The sequence below is a fragment of the Osmia lignaria genome, unplaced genomic scaffold (genome assembly GCF_051020975.1).
Source record: "Osmia lignaria lignaria isolate PbOS001 unplaced genomic scaffold, iyOsmLign1 scaffold0011, whole genome shotgun sequence".
NCBI classification, from domain to species: Eukaryota; Metazoa; Arthropoda; class Insecta; order Hymenoptera; family Megachilidae; genus Osmia; species Osmia lignaria.
The window spans coordinates 1372976-1392332 of record NW_027478165.1 but is presented as its reverse complement, the minus strand read 5'-3'; positions in this window follow the sequence as shown (position 1 = coordinate 1392332).

The following is a 19357-nucleotide window of genomic DNA, read 5'->3' as shown; positions in this document are numbered from 1 at the left end:
TCTTAACATTTTGCCATAGCTCGCTTCGTTTCCGAGATATTTGCAGATTCAGCTCAAAGGAACTGGCCTGACGGACATATTTCGAGATATTTCTTCTTCTTGTTGTTCTTCCTCTGCACAGCTAAGCTGGAAGTGGCATTTGCAGCTCGCAATAGTGCGGAGTTATCTCAAAGAAAGGGGCCACGGTGTTTCTGTATCTCTATTATGTTGGTGCGGCTTCGGAACTTTTAAATATCTTGATATATCTCGAGAGCTACGCATCTGATCAAAAAATATCATAGAACATGAAAAGTAGGAAACTTAATTCTCTACAAAAAAGGTCTCTTAACATTTTGCCATAGCTCGCTTCGTTTCCGAGATATTTGCAGATTCAGCTCAAAGGAACTGGCCTGACGGACATATTTCGAGATATTTCGTCTTCTTGTTGTTCTTCCTCTGCACAGCTAAGCTGGAAGTGGCATTTGCAGCTCGCAATGGTGCAGAGTTATCTTAAAGAAAGGGGCCACGGTGTTTCTGTATCTCTATTATGTTGGTGCGGCTTCGGAACTTTTAAATATCTTGATATATCTCGAGAACTACGCATCTGATCAAAAAATGTCATAGAACATAAAAAGTAGGAAACTTAATTCTCTACAAAAAAGGTCTCTTAACATTTTGCCATAGCTCGCTTCGTTTCCGAGATATTTGCAGATTTATCTCAAGGGAAGGGGCCTAACGGACATATTTCGAGATATTTCTTCTTCTTGTTGTTCTTCTTCTGCACAGCTAAACTGGAAGTGGCATTTCCAGCTCGCAATAGTGCAGAGTTATCTCAAAGAAAGGGGCCACGGTGTTTCTGTATCTCTATTATGTTGGTGCGGTTTCGGAACTTTTAAATATCTTGATATATCTCGAGAACTACGCATCTGATCAAAAAATATCATAGAACATAAAAAGTAGGAAACTTAATTCTCTACAAAAAAGGTCTCTTAACATTTTGCCATAGCTCGCTTCGTTTCCGAGATATTTGCAGATTTATCTCAAGGGAAGGGGCCTGACGGACATATTTCGAGATATTTCTTCTTCTTGTTGTTCTTCTTCTGCACAGCTGAGCTGGAAGTGGCATTTGCAGGTCGCAATAGTGCAGAGTTATCTCAAAGAAAGGGGCCACGGTGTTTCTGTATCTCTATTATGTTGGTGCGGCTTCGGAACTTTTAAATATCTTGATATATCTCGAGAGCTACGCATCTGATCAAAAAATATCATAGAACATGAAAAGTAGGAAACTTAATTCTCTACAAAAAAGGTCTCTTAACATTTTGCCATAGCTCGCTTCGTTTCCGAGATATTTGCAGATTCAGCTCAAAGGAACTGGCCTGACGGACATATTTCGAGATATTTCGTCTTCTTGTTGTTCTTCCTCTGCACAGCTAAGCTGGAAGTGGCATTTGCAGCTCGCAATACTGCAGAGTTATCTTAAAGAAAGGGGCCACGGTGTTTCTGTATCTCTATTATGTTGGTGCGGCTTCGGAACTTTTAAATATCTTGATATATCTCGAGAACTACGCATCTGATCAAAAAATGTCATAGAACATAAAAAGTAGGAAACTTAATTCTCTACAAAAAAGGTCTCTTAACATTTTGCCATAGCTCGCTTCGTTTCCGAGATATTTGCATATATATCTCAAGGGAAGGGGCCTGACGGACATATTTCGAGATATTTCTTCTTCTTGTTGTTCTTCTTCTGCACAGCTAAGCTGGAAGTGGCATTTGCGGCTCGCACTAGTGCAGAGTTATCTCAAAGAAAGGGGCCACAGTGTTTCTGTATCTCTATTATGTTGGTGCGGCTTCGGAACTTTTAAATATCTCGATATATCTCGAAAACTACGCTTGTGATCAAAAAATATCATAGAACATAAAAAGTAGGAAACTTAATGCTCTACAAAAAAGGTCTCTTAACATTTTGCCATAGCTCGCTTCGTTTCCGAGATATTTGCAGATTTATCTCAAGGGAAGGGGCCTAACGGACATATTTCGAGATATTTCTTCTTCTTGTTGTTCTTCTTCTGCACAGCTAAACTGGAAGTGGCATTTCCAGCTCGCAATAGTGCAGAGTTATCTCAAAGAAAGGGGCCACGGTGTTTCTGTATCTCTATTATGTTGGTGCGGTTTCGGAACTTTTAAATATCTTGATATATCTCGAGAACTACGCATCTGATCAAAAAATATCATCGAACATAAAAAGTAGGAAACTTAATTCTCTACAAAAAAGGTCTCTTAACATTTTGCCATAGCTCGCTTCGTTTCCGAGATATTTGCAGATTTATCTCAAGGGAAGGGGCCTGACGGACATATTTCGAGATATTTCTTCTTCTTGTTGTTCTTCTTCTGCACAGCTGAGCTGGAAGTGGCATTTGCAGGTCGCAATAGTGCAGAGTTATCTCAAAGAAAGGGGCCACGGTGTTTCTGTATCTCTATTATGTTGGTGCGGCTTCGGAACTTTTAAATATCTCGATATATCTCGAAAACTACGCTTCTGATCAAAAAATATCATAGAACATAAATTGTAGGAAACATAATTCTTTACAAAAAAGGTCTCTTAACATTTTGCCATAGCTCGCTTCGTTTCCGAGATATTTGCAGATTTATCTCAAGGGAAGGGGCCTGACGGACATATTTCGAGATATTTCTTCTTCTTGTTGTTCTTCTTCTGCACAGCTAAGCTGGAAGTGGCATTTGCGGCTCGCACTAGTGCAGAGTTATCTCAAAGAAAGGGGCCACGGTGTTTCTGTATCTCTATTATGTTGGTGCGGCTTCGGAACTTTTAAATATCTTGATATATCTCGAGAACTACGCGTCTGATCAAAAAATTTCATAGAACATAAAAAGTAGGAAACATAATTCTCTACAAAAACGGTCTCTTAACATTTTGCCATAGCTCGCTTCGTTTCCGAGATATTTGCAGATATATCTCAAGGGAAGGGGCCTGACGGACATATTTCGAGATATTTCTTCTTCTTGTTGTTCTTCTTCTGCACAGCTAAGCTGGAAGTAGCATTTGCGGCTCGCACTAGTGCACAGTTATCTCAAAGAAAGGGGCCACGGTGTTTCTGTATCTCTATTATGTTGGCGCGTCTTCGGAACTTTTAAATATCTCGATATATCTCGAAAACTACGCTTCTGATCAAAAAATATCATAGAACATAAATTGTAGGAAACATAATTCTCTACAAAATACGTCTCTTAACATTTTGCCATAGCTCGCTCCGTTTCCGAGATATTTGCAGATTCAGCTCAAAGGAACTGGCCTGACGGACATATTTCGAGATATTTCTTCTTCTTGTTGTTCTTCTTCTGCACAGCTAAACTGGAAGTGGCATTTCCAGCTCGCAATAGTGCAGAGTTATCTCAAAGAAAGGGGCCACGGTGTTTCTGTATCTCTATTATGTTGGTGCGGTTTCGGAACATTTAAATATCTTGATATATCTCGAGAACTACGCATCTGATCAAAAAATATCGTAGAACATAAAAAGTAGGAAACTTAATTCTCTACAAAAAAGGTCTCTTAACATTTTGCCATAGCTCGCTTCGTTTCCGAGATATTTGCAGATTCAGCTCAAAGGAACGGGCCTGACGGACATATTTCGAGATACTTCTTCTTCTTGTTGTTCTTCCTCTGCACAGCTAAGCTGGAAGTGGCATTTGCGGCTCGCAATAGTGCAGAGTTATCTCAAAGAAAGGGGCCACGGTGTTTCTGTATCTCTATTATGTTGGTGCGGCTTCGGAACTTTTAAATATCTTGATATATCTCGAGAACTACGCATCTGATCAAAAAATATCATAGAACATCAAAAGTAGGAAACTTAATTCTCTACAAAAAAGGTCTCTTAACATTTTGCCATAGCTCGCTTCGTTTCCGAGATATTTGCAGATTTATCTGCAGGGAAGGGGCCTAACGGACATATTTCGAGATATTTCTTCTTCTTGTTGTTCTTCTTCTGCACAGCTAAACTGGAAGTGGCATTTCCAGCTCGCAATAGTGCAGAGTTATCTCAAAGAAAGAGGCCACGGTGTTTCTGTATCTCTATTATGTTGGTGCGGCTTCGGAACTTTTAAATATCTTGATATATCTCGAGAACTACGCGTCTGATCAAAAAATTTCATAGAACATAAAAAGTAGGAAACATAATTCTCTACAAAAACGGTCTCTTAACATTTTGCCATAGCTCGCTTCGTTTCCGAGATATTTGCAGATATATCTCAAGGGAAGGGGCCTGACGGACATATTTCGAGATATTTCTTCTTCTTGTTGTTCTTCTTCTGCACAGCTAAGCTGGAAGTAGCATTTGCGGCTCGCACTAGTGCACAGTTATCTCAAAGAAAGGGGCCACGGTGTTTCTGTATCTCTATTATGTTGGTGCGTCTTCGGAACTTTTAAATATCTCGATATATCTCGAAAACTACGCTTCTGATCAAAAAATATCATAGAACATAAATTGTAGGAAACATAATTCTCTACAAAATACGTCTCTTAACATTTTGCCATAGCTCGCTCCGTTTCCGAGATATTTGCAGATTCAGCTCAAAGGAACTGGCCTGACGGACATATTTCGAGATATTTCTTCTTCTTGTTGTTCTTCTTCTGCACAGCTAAACTGGAAGTGGCATTTCCAGCTCGCAATAGTGCAGAGTTATCTCAAAGAAAGGGGCCACGGTGTTTCTGTATCTCTATTATGTTGGTGCGGTTTCGGAACATTTAAATATCTTGATATATCTCGAGAACTACGCATCTGATCAAAAAATATCGTAGAACATAAAAAGTAGGAAACTTAATTCTCTACAAAAAAGGTCTCTTAACATTTTGCCATAGCTCGCTTCGTTTCCGAGATATTTGCAGATTCAGCTCAAAGGAACGGGCCTGACGGACATATTTCGAGATACTTCTTCTTCTTGTTGTTCTTCCTCTGCACAGCTAAGCTGGAAGTGGCATTTGCGGCTCGCAATAGTGCAGAGTTATCTCAAAGAAAGGGGCCACGGTGTTTCTGTATCTCTATTATGTTGGTGCGGCTTCGGAACTTTTAAATATCTTGATATATCTCGAGAACTACGCATCTGATCAAAAAATATCATAGAACATCAAAAGTAGGAAACTTAATTCTCTACAAAAAAGGTCTCTTAACATTTTGCCATAGCTCGCTTCGTTTCCGAGATATTTGCAGATTTATCTGCAGGGAAGGGGCCTAACGGACATATTTCGAGATATTTCTTCTTCTTGTTGTTCTTCTTCTGCACAGCTAAACTGGAAGTGGCATTTCCAGCTCGCAATAGTGCAGAGTTATCTCAAAGAAAGAGGCCACGGTGTTTCTGTATCTCTATTATGTTGGTGCGGCTTCGGAACTTTTAAATATCTTGATATATCTCGAGAACTACGCGTCTGATCAAAAAATATCATAGAACATAAAAAGTAGGAAACATAATTCTCTACAAAAACGGTCTCTTAACATTTTGCCATAGCTCGCTTCGTTTCCGAGATATTTGCATATTTATCTCAAGGGAAGGGGCCTGACGGACATATTTCGAGATATTTCTTCTTCTTGTTGTTATTCCTCTGCACAGCTAAGCTGGAAGTGGCATTTGCAGCTCGCACTAGTGCAGAGTTATCTCAAAGAAAGGGGCCACGGTGTTTCTGTATCTCTATTATGTTGGTGCGGCTTCGGAACTTTTAAATATCTCGATATATCTCGAAAACTACGCTTCTGATCAAAAAATATCATAGAACATAAAAAGTAGGAAACTTAATTCTCTACAAAATAGGTCTCTTAACATTTTGCCATAGCTCGCTTCGTTTCCGAGATATTTGCAGATTCAGCTCAAAGGAACTGGCCTGACGGACATATTTCGAGATATTTCTTCTTCTTGTTGTTCTTCCTCTGCACAGCTAAGCTGGAAGTGGCATTTGCAGCTCGCAATAGTGCAGAGTTATCTTAAAGAAAGGGGCCACGGTGTTTCTGTATCTCTATTATGTTGGTGCGGCTTCGGAACTTTTAAATATCTTGATATATCTCGAGAACTACGCATCTGATCAAAAAATGTCATAGAACATAAAAAGTAGGAAACTTAATTCTCTACAAAAAAGGTCTCTTAACATTTTGCCATAGCTCGCTTCGTTTCCGAGATATTTGCAGATTTATCTCAAGGGAAGTGGCCTGACGGACATATTTCGAGATATTCCTTCTTCTTGTTGTTCTTCTTCTGCACAGCTAAGCTGGAAGTGGCATTTCCAGCTCGCAATAGTGCAGAGTTATCTCAATGAAAGGGGCCACGGTGTTTCTGTATCTCTATTATGTTGGTGCGGCTTCGGAACTTTTAAATATCTTGATATATCTCGAGAACTACGCATCTGATCAAAAAATATCATACAACATAAAAAGTAGGAAACTTAATTCTCTACAAAAAAGGTCTCTTAACATTTTGCCATAGCTCGCTTCGTTTCCGAGATATTTGCAGATTTATCTCAAGGGAAGGGGCCTGACGGACATATTTCGAGATATTTCTTCTTCTTGTTGTTCTTCTGCACAGCTAAGCTGGAACTGGCATTTGCGGCTCGCACTAGTGCAGAGTTATCTCAAAGAAAGGGGCCACGGTGTTTCTGTATCCCTATTATGTTGGTGCGGCTTCGGAACTTTTAAATATCTTGATATATCTCGAGAACTACGCATCTGATCAAAAAATATCATAGAACATAAAAAGTAGGAAACTTAATTCTCTACAAAAAAGGTCTCTTAACATTTTGCCATAGCTCGCTTCGTTTCCGAGATATTTGCAGATTTATCTCAAGGGAAGGGGCCTGACGGACATATTTCGAGATATTTCTTCTTCTTGTTGTTCTTCTTCTGCACAGCTAAGCTGGAAGTGGCATTTGCGGCTCGCACTAGTGCAGAGTTATCTCAAAGAAAGGGGCCACGGTGTTTCTGTATCCCTATTATGTTGGTGCGGCTTCGGAACTTTTAAATATCTTGATATATCTCGAGAACTACGCATCTGATCAAAAAATATCATAGAACATAAAAAGTAGGAAACTTAATTCTCTACAAAAAAGGTCTCTTAACATTTTGCCATAGCTCGCTTCGTTTCCGAGATATTTGCAGATTTATCTCAAGGGAAGGGGCCTGACGGACATATTTCGAGATATTCCTTCTTCTTGTTGTTCTTCCTCTGCACAGCTAAGCTGGAAGTGACATTTGCAGCTCGCAATAGTGCAGAGTTATCTCAAAGAAAGGGGCCACGGTGTTTCTGTATCTCTATTATGTTGGTGCGGCTTCGGAACTTTTAAATATCTTGATATATCTCGAGAACTACGCATCTGATCAAAAAATATCATAGAACATAAAAAGTAGGAAACTTAATTCTCTACAAAAAAGGTCTCTTAACATTTTGCCATAGCTCGCTTCGTTTCCGAGATATTTGCATATTTATCTCAAGGGAAGGGGCCTGACGGACATATTTCGAGATATTTCTTCTTCTTGTTGTTCTTCTTCTGCACAGCTGAGCTGGAAGTGGCATTTGCGGCTCGCAATAGTGCAGAGTTATCTCAAAGAAAGGGGCCACGGTGTTTCTGTATCTCTATTATGTTGGTGCGGCTTCGGAACTTTTAAATATCTCGATATATCTCGAAAACTACGCTTCTGATCAAAAAATATCATAGAACGTAAATTGTAGGAAATATTACTCTCTACAAAAAAGGTCTCTTAACGTTTTGCCATAGCTCGCTTCGTTTCCGAGATATTTGCATATTTATCTCAAGGGAAGGGGCCTGACGGACATATTTCGAGATATTTCTTCTTCTTGTTGTTCTTCTTCTGCACAGCTGAGCTGGAAGTGGCATTTGCGGCTCGCAGTAGTGCAGAGTTATCTCAAAGAAAGGGGCCACGGTGTTTGTGTATCTCTATTATGTTGGTGCGGCTTCGGAACTTTTAAATATCTCGATATATCTCGAAAACTACGCTTCTGATCAAAAAATATCATAGAACGTAAATTGTAGGAAACATAATTCTCTACAAAAAAGGTCTCTTAACATTTTGCCATAGCTCGCTTCGTTTCCGAGATATTTGCAGATTTATCTCAAGGGAAGGGGCCTGACGGACATATTTCGAGATATTTCTTCTTCTTGTTGTTCTTCCTCTGCACAGCTAAGCTGGAAGTGGCATTTGCAGATCGCAATAGTGCAGAGTTATCTTAAAGAAAGGGGCCACGGTGTTTCTGTATCTCTATTATGTTGGTGCGGCTTCGGAACTTTTAAATATCTCGATATATCTCGAAAACTACGCTTCTGATCAAAAAATATCATAGAACATAAAAAGTAGGAAACTTAATTCTCTACAAAAAAGGTCTCTTAACATTTTGCCATAGCTCGCTTCGTTTCCGAGATATTTGCAGATTTATCTCAAGGGAAGGGGCCTAACGGACATATTTCGAGATATTTCTTCTTCTTGTTGTTCTTCTTCTGCACAGCTAAACTGGAAGTGGCATTTCCAGCTCGCAATAGTGCAGAGTTATCTCAAAGAAAGGGGCCACGGTGTTTCTGTATCTCTATTATGTTGGTGCGGTTTCGGAACTTTTAAATATCTTGATATATCTCGAGAACTACGCATCTGATCAAAAAATATCATAGAACATAAAAAGTAGGAAACTTAATTCTCTACAAAAAAGGTCTCTTAACATTTTGCCATGGCTCGCTTCGTTTCCGAGATATTTGCAGATTTATCTCAAGGGAAGGGGCCTGACGGACATATTTCGAGATATTTCTTCTTCTTGTTGTTCTTCTTCTGCACAGCTGAGCTGGAAGTGGCATTTGCAGGTCGCAATAGTGCAGAGTTATCTCAAAGAAAGGGGCCACGGTGTTTCTGTATCTCTATTATGTTGGTGCGGCTTCGGAACTTTTAAATATCTCGATATATCTCGAAAACTACGCTTCTGATCAAAAAATATCATAGAACATAAAAAGTAGGAAACTTAATTCTCTACAAAAAAGGTCTCTTAACATTTTGCCATAGCTCGCTTCGTTTCCGAGATATTTGCAGATTTATCTCAAGGGAAGGGGCCTAACGGACATATTTCGAGATATTTCTTCTTCTTGTTGTTCTTCTTCTGCACAGCTGAGCTGGAAGTGGCATTTGCAGGTCGCAATAGTGCAGAGTTATCTCAAAGAAAGGGGCCACGGTGTTTCTGTATCTCTATTATGTTGGTGCGGCTTCGGAACTTTTAAATATCTCGATATATCTCGAAAACTACGCTTCTGATCAAAAAATATCATAGAACGTAAATTGTAGGAAACATTATTCTCTACAAAAAAGGTCTCTTAACATTTTGCCATAGCTCGCTTCGTTTCCGAGATATTTGCAGATTCATCTCAAGGGAAGGGGTCTGACGGACATATTTCGAGATATTTCTTCTTCTTGTTGTTCTTCTTCTGCACAGCTAAGCTCGAAGCGGCATTTGCAGCTCGCAATAGTGCAGAGTTATCTCAAAGAAAGAGGCCACGGTGTTTCTGTACCTCTATTATGTTGGTGCAGCTTCGGAACTTTTAAATATCTTGATATATCTCGAGAACTACGCATCTGATCAAAAAATATCATTGAACATAAAAAGTAGGAAACTTAATTCTCTACAAAAAAGGTCTCTTAACATTTTGCCATAGCTCGCTTCGTTTCCGAGATATTTGCAGATTTATCTCAAGGGAAGTGGCCTGACGGACATATTTCGAGATATTCCTTCTTCTTGTTGTTCTTCTTCTGCACAGCTAAGCTGGAAGTGGCATTTCCAGCTCGCAATAGTGCAGAGTTATCTCAATGAAAGGGGCCACGGTGTTTCTGTATCTCTATTATGTTGGTGCGGCTTCGGAACTTTTAAATATCTTGATATATCTCGAGAACTACGCATCTGATCAAAAAATATCATAGAACATAAAAAGTAGGAAACTTAATTCTCTACAAAAAAGGTCTCTTAACATTTTGCCATAGCTCGCTTCGTTTCCGAGATATTTGCAGATTTATCTCAAGGGAAGGGGCCTGACGGACATATTTCGAGATATTTCTTCTTCTTGTTGTTCTTCTGCACAGCTAAGCTGGAACTGGCATTTGCGGCTCGCACTAGTGCAGAGTTATCTCAAAGAAAGGGGCCACGGTGTTTCTGTATCCCTATTATGTTGGTGCGGCTTCGGAACTTTTAAATATCTTGATATATCTCGAGAACTACGCATCTGATCAAAAAATATCATAGAACATAAAAAGTAGGAAACTTAATTCTCTACAAAAAAGGTCTCTTAACATTTTGCCATAGCTCGCTTCGTTTCCGAGATATTTGCAGATTTATCTCAAGGGAAGGGGCCTGACGGACATATTTCGAGATATTTCTTCTTCTTGTTGTTCTTCTTCTGCACAGCTAAGCTGGAAGTGGCATTTGCGGCTCGCACTAGTGCAGAGTTATCTCAAAGAAAGGGGCCACGGTGTTTCTGTATCCCTATTATGTTGGTGCGGCTTCGGAACTTTTAAATATCTTGATATATCTCGAGAACTACGCATCTGATCAAAAAATATCATAGAACATAAAAAGTAGGAAACTTAATTCTCTACAAAAAAGGTCTCTTAACATTTTGCCATAGCTCGCTTCGTTTCCGAGATATTTGCAGATTTATCTCAAGGGAAGGGGCCTGACGGACATATTTCGAGATATTCCTTCTTCTTGTTGTTCTTCCTCTGCACAGCTAAGCTGGAAGTGACATTTGCAGCTCGCAATAGTGCAGAGTTATCTCAAAGAAAGGGGCCACGGTGTTTCTGTATCTCTATTATGTTGGTGCGGCTTCGGAACTTTTAAATATCTTGATATATCTCGAGAACTACGCATCTGATCAAAAAATATCATAGAACATAAAAAGTAGGAAACTTAATTCTCTACAAAAAAGATCTCTTAACATTTTGCCATAGCTCGCTTCGTTTCCGAGATATTTGCATATTTATCTCAAGGGAAGGGGCCTGACGGACATATTTCGAGATATTTCTTCTTCTTGTTGTTCTTCTTCTGCACAGCTGAGCTGGAAGTGGCATTTGCGGCTCGCAATAGTGCAGAGTTATCTCAAAGAAAGGGGCCACGGTGTTTCTGTATCTCTATTATGTTGGTGCGGCTTCGGAACTTTTAAATATCTCGATATATCTCGAAAACTACGCTTCTGATCAAAAAATATCATAGAACGTAAATTGTAGGAAATATTACTCTCTACAAAAAAGGTCTCTTAACGTTTTGCCATAGCTCGCTTCGTTTCCGAGATATTTGCATATTTATCTCAAGGGAAGGGGCCTGACGGACATATTTCGAGATATTTCTTCTTCTTGTTGTTCTTCTTCTGCACAGCTGAGCTGGAAGTGGCATTTGCGGCTCGCAATAGTGCAGAGTTATCTCAAAGAAAGGGGCCACGGTGTTTCTGTATCTCTATTATGTTGGTGCGGCTTCGGAACTTTTAAATATCTCGATATATCTCGAAAACTACGCTTCTGATCAAAAAATATCATAGAACGTAAATTGTAGGAAATATTACTCTCTACAAAAAAGGTCTCTTAACGTTTTGCCATAGCTCGCTTCGTTTCCGAGATATTTGCATATTTATCTCAAGGGAAGGGGCCTGACGGACATATTTCGAGATATTTCTTCTTCTTGTTGTTCTTCTTCTGCACAGCTGAGCTGGAAGTGGCATTTGCGGCTCGCAGTAGTGCAGAGTTATCTCAAAGAAAGGGGCCACGGTGTTTCTGTATCTCTATTATGTTGGTGCGGCTTCGGAACTTTTAAATATCTCGATATATCTCGAAAACTACGCTTCTGATCAAAAAATATCATAGAACATAAATTGTAGGAAACATAATTCTCTACAAAAAAGGTCTCTTAACATTTTGCCATAGCTCGCTTCGTTTCCGAGATATTTGCAGATTTATCTCAAGGGAAGGGGCCTGACGGACATATTTCGAGATATTTCTTCTTCTTGTTGTTCTTCTTCTGCACAGCTGAGCTGGAAGTGGCATTTGCGGCTCGCAATAGTGCAGAGTTATCTCAAAGAAAGGGGCCACGGTGTTTCTGTATCTCTATTATGTTGGTGCGGCTTCGGAACTTTTAAATATCTCGATATATCTCGAAAACTACGCTTCTGATCAAAAAATATCATAGAACGTAAATTGTAGGAAATATTACTCTCTACAAAAAAGGTCTCTTAACGTTTTGCCATAGCTCGCTTCGTTTCCGAGATATTTGCATATTTATCTCAAGGGAAGGGGCCTGACGGACATATTTCGAGATATTTCTTCTTCTTGTTGTTCTTCTTCTGCACAGCTGAGCTGGAAGTGGCATTTGCGGCTCGCAGTAGTGCAGAGTTATCTCAAAGAAAGGGGCCACGGTGTTTCTGTATCTCTATTATGTTGGTGCGGCTTCGGAACTTTTAAATATCTCGATATATCTCGAAAACTACGCTTCTGATCAAAAAATATCATAGAACATAAATTGTAGGAAACATAATTCTCTACAAAAAAGGTCTCTTAACATTTTGCCATAGCTCGCTTCGTTTCCGAGATATTTGCAGATTTATCTCAAGGGAAGGGGCCTGACGGACATATTTCGAGATATTTTTTCTTCTTGTTGTTCTTCTTCTGCACAGCTAAGCTGGAAGTGGCATTTGCAGCTCGCAATAGTGCAGAGTTATCCCAAAGAAAGGGGCCACGGTGTTTCTGTATCTCTATTATGTTGGTGCGGCTTCGGAACTTTTAAATATCTTGATATATCTCGAGAACTACGCATCTGATCAAAAAATATCATACTACATAAAAAGTAGGAAACTTAATTCTCTACAAGAAAGGTCTCTAAACATTTTGCCACAGCTCGCTTCGTTTCCGAGATATTTGCAGATTTATCTCAAGGGAAGGGGCCTGACGGACATATTTCGAGATATTTCTTCTTCTTGTTGTTCTTCTCCTGCACAGCTAAGCTGGAAGTGGCATTTCCAGCTCGCAATAGTGCAGAGTTATCTCAAAGAAAGGGGCCACGGTGTTTCTGTATCTCTATTATGTTGGTGCGGTTTCGGAACTTTTAAATATCTTGATATATCTCGAGAACTACGCATCTGATCAAAAAATATCATAGAACATAAAAAGTAGGAAACTTAATTCTCTACAAAAAAGGTCTCTTAACATTTTGCCATGGCTCGCTTCGTTTCCGAGATATTTGCAGATTTATCTCAAGGGAAGGGGCCTGACGGACATATTTCGAGATATTTCTTCTTCTTGTTGTTCTTCTTCTGCACAGCTGAGCTGGAAGTGGCATTTGCAGGTCGCAATAGTGCAGAGTTATCTCAAAGAAAGGGGCCACGGTGTTTCTGTATCTCTATTATGTTGGTGCGGCTTCGGAACTTTTAAATATCTCGATATATCTCGAAAACTACGCTTCTGATCAAAAAATATCATAGAACATAAAAAGTAGGAAACTTAATTCTCTACAAAAAAGGTCTCTTAACATTTTGCCATAGCTCGCTTCGTTTCCGAGATATTTGCAGATTTATCTCAAGGGAAGGGGCCTAACGGACATATTTCGAGATATTTCTTCTTCTTGTTGTTCTTCTTCTGCACAGCTAAACTGGAAGTGGCATTTCCAGCTCGCAATAGTGCAGAGTTATCTCAAAGAAAGGGGCCACGGTGTTTCTGTATCTCTATTATGTTGGTGCGGTTTCGGAACTTTTAAATATCTTGATATATCTCGAGAACTACGCATCTGATCAAAAAATATCATAGAACATAAAAAGTAGGAAACTTAATTCTCTACAAAAAAGGTCTCTTAACATTTTGCCATGGCTCGCTTCGTTTCCGAGATATTTGCAGATTTATCTCAAGGGAAGGGGCCTGACGGACATATTTCGAGATATTTCTTCTTCTTGTTGTTCTTCTTCTGCACAGCTGAGCTGGAAGTGGCATTTGCAGGTCGCAATAGTGCAGAGTTATCTCAAAGAAAGGGGCCACGGTGTTTCTGTATCTCTATTATGTTGGTGCGGCTTCGGAACTTTTAAATATCTCGATATATCTCGAAAACTACGCTTCTGATCAAAAAATATCATAGAACGTAAATTGTAGGAAACATTATTCTCTACAAAAAAGGTCTCTTAACATTTTGCCATAGCTCGCTTCGTTTCCGAGATATTTGCAGATTCATCTCAAGGGAAGGGGTCTGACGGACATATTTCGAGATATTTCTTCTTCTTGTTGTTCTTCTTCTGCACAGCTAAGCTCGAAGCGGCATTTCCAGCTCGCAATAGTGCAGAGTTATCTCAAAGAAAGGGGCCACGGTGTTTCTGTATCTCTATTATGTTGGTGCGGCTTCGGAACTTTTAAATATCTCGATATATCTCGAAAACTACGCTTCTGATCAAAAAATATCGTAGAACATAAATTGTAGGAAACATAATTCTCTACAAAAAAGGTCTCTTAACATTTTGCGATAGCTCGCTTCGTTTCCGAGATATTTGCAGATTTATCTCAAGGGAAGGGGCCTGACGGACATATTTCGAGATATTTCTTCTTCTTGTTGTTCTTCTTCTGCACAGCTGAGCTGGAAGTGGCATTTGCGGCTCGCAATAGTGCAGAGTTATCTCAAAGAAAGGGGCCACGGTGTTTCTGTATCTCTATTATGTTGGTGCGGCTTCGGAACTTTTAAATATCTCGATATATCTCGAAAACTACGCTTCTGATCAAAAAATATCATAGAACGTAAATTGTAGGAAATATTACTCTCTACAAAAAAGGTCTCTTAACGTTTTGCCATAGCTCGCTTCGTTTCCGAGATATTTGCATATTTATCTCAAGGGAAGGGGCCTGACGGACATATTTCGAGATATTTCTTCTTCTTGTTGTTCTTCTTCTGCACAGCTGAGCTGGAAGTGGCATTTGCGGCTCGCAGTAGTGCAGAGTTATCTCAAAGAAAGGGGCCACGGTGTTTCTGTATCTCTATTATGTTGGTGCGGCTTCGGAACTTTTAAATATCTCGATATATCTCGAAAACTACGCTTCTGATCAAAAAATATCATAGAACATAAATTGTAGGAAACATAATTCTCTACAAAAAAGGTCTCTTAACATTTTGCCATAGCTCGCTTCGTTTCCGAGATATTTGCAGATTTATCTCAAGGGAAGGGGCCTGACGGACATATTTCGAGATATTTCTTCTTCTTGTTGTTCTTCTTCTGCACAGCTAAGCTGGAAGTGGCATTTGCAGCTCGCAATAGTGCAGAGTTATCCCAAAGAAAGGGGCCACGGTGTTTCTGTATCTCTATTATGTTGGTGCGGCTTCGGAACTTTTAAATATCTTGATATATCTCGAGAACTACGCATCTGATCAAAAAATATCATACTACATAAAAAGTAGGAAACTTAATTCTCTACAAGAAAGGTCTCTAAACATTTTGCCATAGCTCGCTTCGTTTCCGAGATATTTGCAGATTTATCTCAAGGGAAGGGGCCTGACGGACATATTTCGAGATATTTCTTCTTCTTGTTGTTCTTCTTCTGCACAGCTAAGCTGGAAGTGGCATTTGCAGCTCGCAATAGTGTAGAGTTATCTCAAAGAGAGGGGCCACGGTGTTTCTGTATCTCCATTATGTTGGTGCGGCTTCGGAACTTTTAAGTATGTTGATCTATCTCGAGAACTACGCATCTGACCAAAAAATATCATAGAAGATAAAAAGTAGGAAACTTAATTCTCTACAAAAAAGGTCTCTTAACATTTCGCCATAGCTCGCTTCGTTTCCGAGATATTTGCAGATTTATCTCAAGGGAAGGGGCCTGTCGGACATATTTCGAGATATTTCTTCTTCTTGTTGCTCTTCTTCTATACATGCTAAGCTGGAAGTGGCATTTGCGGCTCGCACTAGTGCAGAGTTATCTCAAAGAAAGGGGCCACGGTGTTTCTGTATCTCTATTATGTTGGTGCGACTTCGGAACTTTTAAATATCTCGATATATGTCGAAAACTACGCTTCTGATCAAAAAATATCATAGAACATAAATTGTAGGAAACATAATTCTCTACAAAAAACGTCTCTTAACATTTTGCCATAGCTCGCTTCGTTTCCGAGATATTTGCAGATTTATCTCAAGGGAAGTGGCCTGACGGACATATTTCGAGATATTTCTTCTTCTTGTTGTTCTTCTTCTGCACAGCTAAGCTGGAAGTGGCATTTGCGGCTCGCACTAGTGCAGAGTTATCTCAGAGAAAGGGGCCACGGTGTTTCTGTATCCCTATTATGTTGGTGCGGCTTCGGAACTTTTAAATATCTCGATATATCTCGAAAACTACGCTTCTGATCAAAAAATATCATAGAACATAAATTGTAGGAAACATAATTCTCTACAAAAAACGTCTCTTAACATTTTGCCATAGCTCGCTTCGTTTCCCAGATATTTGCAGATTCAGCTCAAAGGAACTGGCCTGACGGACATATTTCGAGATATTTCTTCTTCTTGCTGTTCTTCTTCTGCACAGCTAAGCTGGAAGTGGCATTTACAGCTCGCAATAGTGCAGAGTTATCTCAAAGAAAGGGGCCACGGTGTTTCTGTATCTCTATTATGTTGGTGCGGCTTCGGAACTTTTAAATATCTTGATATATCTCGAGAACTACGCATCTGATCAAAAAATATTATAGAGCATAAAAAGTAGGAAACCTAATTCTCTACAAAAAAGATCTCTTAACATTTTGCCATAGCTCGCTTCGTTTCCGAGATATTTGCAGATTTATCTCAAGGGAAGGGGCCTGACGGACATATTTCGAGATATTTCTTCTTCTTGTTGTTCTTCTTCTGCACAGCTAAGCTGGAAGTGGCATTTGCGGCTCGCACTAGTGCAGAGTTATCTCAAAGAAAGGGGCCACGGTGTTTCTGTATCTCTATTATGTTGGTGCGGCTTCGGAACTTTTAAATATCTCGATATATCTCGAAAACTACGCTTCTGTTCAAAAAATATCATAGAACATAAATTGTAGGAAACATAATTCTCTACAAAAAACGTCTCTTAACATTTTGCCATAGCTCGCTTCGTTTCCGAGATATTTGCAGATTCAGCTCAAAGGAACTGGCCTGACGGACATATTTCGAGATATTCCTTCTTCTTGTTGTTCTTCCTCTGCACAGCTAAGCTGGAAGTGGCATTTGCAGCTCGCAATAGTGCAGAGTTATCTCAAAGAAAGGGGCCACGGTGTTTCTGTATCTCTATTATGTTGGTGCGGCTTCGGAACTTTTAAATATCTTGGTATATCTCGAGAACTACGCATCTGATCAAAAAATATCATAGAACATAAATTGTAGGAAACGTAATTCTCTACAAAAAAGGTCTCTTAACATTTTGCCATAGCTCGCTTCGTTTCCGAGATATTTGCAGATATATCTCAAGGGAAGGGGCCTGACGGACATATTTCGAGATATTTCTTCTTCTTGTTGTTCTTCTTCTGCGCAGCTAAGCTGGAAGTGGCATTTGCAGCTCGCAATAGTGCAGAGATATCTCAAAGAAAGGGGCCACGGTGTTTCTGTATCTCTATTATGTTGGTGCGGCTTCGGAACTTTTGAATATCTTGATATATCTCGAGAACTACGCGTCTGATCAAAAAATATCATAGACCATACAAAGTAGGAAACTTAATTCTGTACAAAAAAGGTCTCTCAACATTTTGCCAGAGCTCGCTTCGTTTCCGAGATATTTGCAGATTTATCTCAAGGGAAGGGGCCTGACGGACATATTTCGAGATAATTCTTTTTCTTGTTGTTCTTCTTCTGCACAGCTAAGCTGGAAGTGGCATTTGCGGCTCGCACTAGTGCAGAGTTATCTCAACGAAAGGGGCCACGGTGTTTCTGTATCTCTATTATGTTGGTGCGGCTTCGGAACTTTTAAATATCTCGATATATCTCGAGAACTACGCATCTGATCAAAAAATATCATAGAACATAAAAAGTAGGAAACCTAATTCTCTACAAAAAAGGTCTCTTAACATTTTGCCATAGCTCTCTTCGTTTCCGAGATATTTGCAGATTTATCTCAAGGGAAGGGGCCTGACGGACATATTTCGAGATATTTCTTCCTCTTGTTGTTCTTCTTCTGCACAGCTAAGCTGAAAGTGGCATTTGCAGCTCGCAATAGTGCAGAGTTATCTCAAAGAAAGGGGCCACGGTGTTTCTGTATCTCTATTCTGTTGGTGCGGCTTCGGAACTTTTAAATATCTTGATATATCTCGAGAACTACGCATCTGATCAAAAAATATCATAGAACATAAAAAGTAGGAAACTTAATTCTCTACAAAAAATGTCGCTTAACATTTTGCCATAGCTCGCGTCGTTTCCGAGATATTTGCATATTTATCTCAAGGGAAGGGGCCTGACGGACATATTTCGAGATATTTCTTCTTCTTGTTGTTCTTCTTCTGCACAGCTAAGCTGGAAGTGGCATTTGCGGCTCGCACTAGTGCAGAGTTATCTCAAAGAACGGGGCCACGGTGTTTCTGTATCCCTATTATGTTGGTGCGGCTTCGGAACTTTTAAATATCTTGATATATCTCGAGAACTACGCTTCTGATCAAAAAATATCATAGAACATAAATTGTAGGAAACATAATTCTCTACAAAAAACGTCTCTTAACATTTTGCCATAGCTCGCTTCGTTTCCGAGATATTTGCAGATTCAGCTCAAAGGAACTGGCCTGACGGACATATTTCGAGATATTTCTTCTTCTTGTTGTTCTTCCTCTGCACAGCTAAGCTGGAAGTGGCATTTGCAGCTCGCAATAGTGCAGAGTTATCTCAAAGAAAGGGGCCACGGTGTTTCTGTATCTCTATTATGTTGGTGCGGCTTCGGAACTTTTGAATATCTTGATATATCTCGAGAACTACGCATCTGATCAAAAAATATCATAGAACATAAAAAGTAGGAAACTTAATTCTCTACAAAAAAGGTCTCTTAACATTTTGCCATAGCTCGCTTCGTTTCCGAGATATTTGCAGATTTATCTCAAGGGAAGGGGCCTGACGGACATATTTCGAGATATTTCTTCCTCTTGTTGTTCTTCTTCTGCACAGCTAAGCTGAAAGTGGCATTTGCAGCTCGCAATAGTGCAGAGTTATCTCAAAGAAAGGGGCCACGGTGTTTCTGTATCTCTATTCTGTTGGTGCGGCTTCGGAACTTTTAAATATCTTGATATATCTCGAGAACTACGCATCTGATCAAAAAATATCATAGAACATAAAAAGTAGGAAACTTAATTCTCTACAAAAAATGTCGCTTAACATTTTGCCATAGCTCGCGTCGTTTCCGAGATATTT